At 39.7% G+C, this 6,015-nt stretch overlaps 1 non-coding gene across 1 annotated transcript; it reads right to left on the reverse strand.

Moving 5' to 3' along the window:
• Window positions 1–3,616: 3,616 nt before the first annotated feature.
• Window positions 3,617–3,689, reverse strand: TRNAK-CUU. The gene has a single exon. It is a non-coding gene; the product is annotated as a tRNA-Lys (tRNA).
• Window positions 3,690–6,015: the final 2,326 nt, after the last annotated feature.

Consider the following 6,015-nt stretch of genomic DNA (forward strand, 5'->3'; position numbering starts at 1 on the left):
GAATGTGGTGGCAGCTGGAAGGACATCAATTTTTTGTTATTGATGTAGATAATTCTTTTTTTTTTAATGTAAATATTTTTTAATTCAATTAGCCAGCGTGTAGTACATCATTAGTTTCAGATGCAGAGTTCAGTAATTCATGAGTTGTGTATAACACCCTGTACTGATCACAACACGTGCCCTCCTGAAGGCCCATCATGCAATTACCTCCCCACCACACCTCCTTCTGACCAGGGAGTTGAAGAAAGCTTTGTAGAGAAGGCTTTACCCTTGTTCCTGAAGGATGAGTAGAATTTTAATAATTGGAGTTATTCCAATCTATATGAACTGAACTCTCTGTACAAAATCTTAACACGTTTGGCACTGGGATGAAGCATTGCTAATTGTAATTTAGGATTAGGTAATGAAGAACTTGAAGACTCTATTAAAAGCAGTGAATAAAACTTTGAAAGATCACTTCTGCCATCCAGTTTCCTAATATATTCATTCCAAAAAGTAAGGTTCTTTAATCCTTTGGACCTGCCACTCTTCCACAGCACCCTTTCCCTTAAAGTAGTCATCTTTCCTATAAGCACATATCTATAACTGATGCACTTATAACTTTCACATTCTGATCATTTCAATACAGGTTTTATCTTTTCTGGAATATAAGCTCCGTAAGAACAAAGTCCCTTTATTTCTTAACTTTGAAAGCTCTCAGTGGGCTTGCCAGGAGTAGGTAGATCATTGGTTGTCAATAGTATGGATTCACTAATAATATTACCTTTTTGTAGTAAATGTGATCTTAAAAATTCTTTATGAATTTTTTTATGAATATGAATTATGAGAAGTTTTTCATCACTGAATAATATTAAAAAGATATCTGACTGAAACAGCTTTATAGGTAGGTAGCTATAAAGGACAGACATCTATTGGCTGAGGTTAAGTAATGGAGCCCTCTGTTATGGGTTGAATTGTGTGCTGCAGAAAGATACATTGAAGTCCTAATCTCCAATACCTGTGAATATGGCCTTATTTGGAAAAGAGTCTTTGCAGGTATAATCAAATTAAGATGAGGTCATTATGGTAGACCCTAACCTGTTATGACTGGTATTCTTGTGAGGGGAATGCCATGTGAGACTGGTACACAGGAAGGAAACAGGAAATAACCAAGGTGGAAATGGGAGTTCTGCAGCTGCAAGCCAGGAACACCAAGGATTGCTGGTGACACCAGAAATAAGCATAAAATGTTTTTCAAGAGAGCCTTTGAGAGCATAACTCTGTACACCTTGATTTCAAGCTTCTAGCCTCCAGAATGGTGAGACAATACATTCACATTGTTTTAAGGCACCCAGTTTGTGGTACTTTGTTAGAGCAGCCCAAGGGAACTAATACACCCTACTTAATTCACCGGTTCAGCATGTATTTACTGAACATCTGCCAGACACTAGTTTAGGTGCTTAACGAGCAAAGACAAAAATCTGCCATTCCAAGGGCTGGAGAAAGTGAAGAAACATACTAACAGTAAGTTAGAAAATAACATGGGAAAACAGTGTCAGGTAAAGTAGATGGAGGGATAGTTGCTGATGAGAACAGTGGTTAGGGTGGGGCTCATTTATGACTTGAACAAAGAAGTTAGGCAAGTGTGACTTAAATACAGTTGGTCTCTGCCCCTGGTTCCTGACACAGAGCTCTAAAACACTTGTAATTTCCTGTGTGACCAGGATGTTAGGAGCATCTTACACAGAAATCCCAACTCCCTTGGAATTTCTTGGGTAATAGGAGTGTCTTTTTTTCTAATGAGACAATTCCTGATGGGCTCCTAGATCACTTCAGGATGAGATCTGTTCACCAGAAAGATCCAAGCCACAGTTAGAACTTTTGCACATGCACACACATCCTGTCTTCTAGGGAGAGGAGAGGGATAGGAAATTGAGTTAATAATCATGCCTCCCTGGTGAAGCCTCCATTGAAAATCCCTAACCTACAGGGTTCAGAGGACTTCCAGGATGGTGAACACGTTCCAGGCACTGGGAGGATGATGTGCCAGAAGACAGCATAGAAGATCTGTGCTTCCCCATACCTTGCCTTGTGCACCGCTTCCATATGGCTGTTCTGAGTTGTATCCATAATAAACCAGGAATAAGGAAACTTTTTCTGAGTCCTGCGAGCCATTCTAGGAAATCATCAACCTGGAGAAGAGGACTATGGGAATCCCTGATTTATAACCATTTGGTCAGAAGTGCAGGAGGCCTGGGATTGCTGTTGTGGACTCAAAATCCACTTTAGACAAACTGGTCACTGTCCAACTGCAAACAGCGCACATCCTCCTCTTGCGAAATGAGTGACTTTACCAATCTCAGCTTTATCCTTCCTTTGGTCTACTCTTCCTATTAATAAGTTTTACTGAGATCGTAGAACTGCCCTTGCTTTTGAGAACACCCAATCCAGAAGGGGCATTCACTTGTTAGGGCTCCCCACCCCCGCAAAATCACCCGAGTAAAGCCCAGATCCTATAATAGGTTCTTTCTAACACCCTCTTAAATAGACAACCCACGTCCCTCTATGCGGTGTGTAATAAACCAAACTTGTTCAACCACCGGCGTGGATTTGGGTCTCTTTTGAAAGGTATGGGGGACGAATGGTGAGCGTAGACGGCTGCAGAGAAATAGAATGGTAACCGCCTGCGGGAAAATTAGGTCAAAGTCTGTGTTCTGTTTTAAGAAAGAACTAACGGCATGTTTGTTGAAGGAAAGGAGTGAGAATATGGTCGTTTAGTGGTAGGAAAGCCCGTGGGTAACATGCGGAGGGATAGGCACCGGTTAGGAGCCGGGACCGTCCCCCTCCCAGCGGGGTCGGCGAGCGCCGGGGACGCGCAGCGAGCGTCCTCGGTTTGGTCGCGTCAACCTTCTCACTGAGGAGCAGAGAAGGCGGAAGTCCTGCCTCCCCACGGTACGTAATTGCCTCCGAAATTTCGCATCTCTCTTCTCTTGTACCTCTGTGGCGAAGAGCCTCACCTTTAACAGAATACGAACCTCCCAATTTCCACCCAGCTGGATGGCTCGATCCCAAATACGGTCCCAGGAGCAGTGGAAGAAAATTCGATGCACCGTCTGTAGAGCCGACCACAGAAAGAAATGTTTCTCACGATGTTTTTATTTCCTCGCCCGCCTCCCGCCCCTTTCCTCAGGACACGTCCTAGATCGAGAGGAAGAAAAAGTAAAATACACATGAAAGGAAGACAGCTTTTCCATAGGATCTCTTAGTTCTTGAAAAGCTGCCAAAATTGGGGCTCATAATTTTGTTCTGACAAAAGCAAAAATTGCCCTCTACCAACAACTATGCCAGTATGCATAGTAACACAGAAAACCAGTCTCAACTTTAAACCTTACGGGGTTCTCTGTGCTTTAAGGAGGTGGCTGGGGAGGCAACGCGGAAGAGAAACGCTTGCTTTCGAGTGCGCAAGCGTGAGACCCGTTTCGTTTGCAAAGTGAAGTCCTTTTTCCATAGATTTGGTTAATGTTGAAAGTATTTGTATTAATTGGGTTTAAAGAAGGCTCCGTGGTTATAATGCTTTGAAGAAAGCCTAAAATGTTTAAGGGAAAATAAAAATTAGCAAAGCCCAAAAACAGAAACTCGCCCAACGTGGGGCTCGAACCCACGACCCTGGGATTAAGAGTCCCATGCTCTACCGACTGAGCTAGCCGGGCGCCTAGGAGAAGTGTGCGTTTTTCTTTCTCTTGATGAGTACTCCACTACGGTTGGGTTTTTCTTTCCATTGTTTTTTATTTATAAAAGAATTTTGTGACATATTATTAAATAGGCACTTCCGAATTATTTTAAAGAATCCTTTAAAAACATTTCTTTAATTGTATTTTAAAAACAATTTTTTAATTTATTTTGATTGAGCATGAGAGTGTAAGAGAGCACGAGAATTGGGAAGGTCAGAGGGGGAAGTAGACTCCCTGCTGATCACGGAGCCAGATGCCGGCCTCCATCGTCTGACTCCAGGACCATGACCTGAGCCACCCAGGCTCCCTTAATTTAATATTTTTAATTTTTTTTAGATTTAATAATTTTTATTGCGCGTGTATCCCAAGACAACTGAAAACTTATGCAAGTCTATATTATTACAGAGTCAACGAATCTTTTTCCTTAAGTGTTTTAAAATATTTACTGTCCAATGTGTTATCTTTACGGAAATACTTATTAAGGCTATCGAGTTTCCATCAAAAGGCAAATTGGATTCCCATAATTTGGGGGGCAACATTAGAAAACAAAGTCCAACCTCTATGACGTTAGTTTCACTGAAGAACAGGAGTGCTTAGCTATTTTTCCCTTAATAAGATCTAGTCAAGGAGAGCTAAATTGAGGAAGCAGATTCTGGTTCAACTAAAACAAGGTCTCTTTCCGGTAACTGCCTGACAATGGAGACAGGACTCTCAAGAGGCTGTTATTACCACCTTAAATGACAGAAGCTGGGATCAAAGAATTATAGAGTCACTGAATCCTATGGTAAAGAATATGAGTTCTAAGACAAAAAGAGAGAAGAACTGATTTTGATCAAATTTTGGAAAGTTGAGACAATGGAATAATCTCCCATGGAAATATACATATTCAGAGATACTAGTGAACTTCTTTGATAAGGGACTCTGCAAATCTCTGTGATGGGGGCAATCTAAGGCCTAAATGTATTTAACAAGAATAACAAAGAATTCTTAAAGTTCAGTATTTAGAAATTAAACACATTGATCATCACATTTTCTAAGCTACTTAATTGAAAAAATATTAAAGTATCATAAAATAATATTATACATTTAAATTACTCAACGAATGCCTAGGATTTAAATAAAATATTTAAAAATTCTAGATTTATTAAAATATTAAAATGCAATTATTCATTAAGTTTTTTTCTTGCAATTGCCAACTCTGGTTTATTTTTATAAGTTGGCAGAATGTACCTGGGAAATTAATCTGTATTTATTTGTATTTTCAACGCACTTATTAAGTACTTACCATATAAAATAACTGTGTTATGTATTCCGATAGAAATATAAAGCAGATTCTGAAAACCTTAAAATGCTCATCACCCTATAAAATATGTGCAAATTCCATACCAATTTTATATGCACTATTCCGAAAGTAATTTGGAGTAACTTAATTAAAACAAATCCATACCCACACCTTTTAAGTTTCCCAATAAATCAGGCAAATAATCAAGAACCTGAAACCACAATTCAATGCACTCTTCTAAGATACAAGATAGATAGATACATCAACAGGCCAGCTCCCAAACAGGCAATTCATCTGATAAATTCAGAAAGAGCTCCAAATTCTTTTCTTTTTTTTTAAGAGTTTATTTATTTGACAGAAAGAGACCAGGACAGAGGGAACACAAGGAGGGGGAGTGGGAGAGGGAGAAGCACACCTCCCACTGAGCAGGGAGCCCAATGCCATCCCGGATCCCAGAACCCTGGGATCCTGACCTGAGTGGAAGGCAGATGCTTAAGGGTTTAAGCCACCCAGGGGCCCAAGAGCTCCAAATTCTTAATTAATGAATAAATAGTAGGGACTAGGCACTCAAATAACGTTTATCATACACAAGTAGTATAGTTAAAGTTTAACGGAACCCCTAACCAAGTTTGGAGTATTTATAGTTTACCTTCAAGATGAACCCACCTAAGACAATAAATACTCTTTCGCTTTCTTCAGCACTTTATTGGCCTACCCTGATCAAAATATTCTCGTTAAAACTCCTCATGAAAAAAACTGCAACTAGAATATTTCAATGAGAGGTAAATTAAATGGCTTGTCTTCCAAGTAAATTCAAATCTTTTATCCATTTATTCATGAATAAAAACTAACCATTAATTATAATGCTTCGTTAGCAGGGAGAAGCAACTGAAATTCCTTCTTCTCCCTTTTTTTCTACATCCAATATTTCAGCAAGCCCTACATATCTAAAATCCACCTACACATTCCCTCTTCCGTGGGATTAGAAAATCACCATTTGGCAAGCATCATAATAATCCATTC

The sequence above is a fragment of the Meles meles genome, chromosome 6, assembly GCF_922984935.1.
Source record: "Meles meles chromosome 6, mMelMel3.1 paternal haplotype, whole genome shotgun sequence".
In the NCBI taxonomy this organism is placed as follows: domain Eukaryota; kingdom Metazoa; phylum Chordata; class Mammalia; order Carnivora; family Mustelidae; genus Meles; species Meles meles.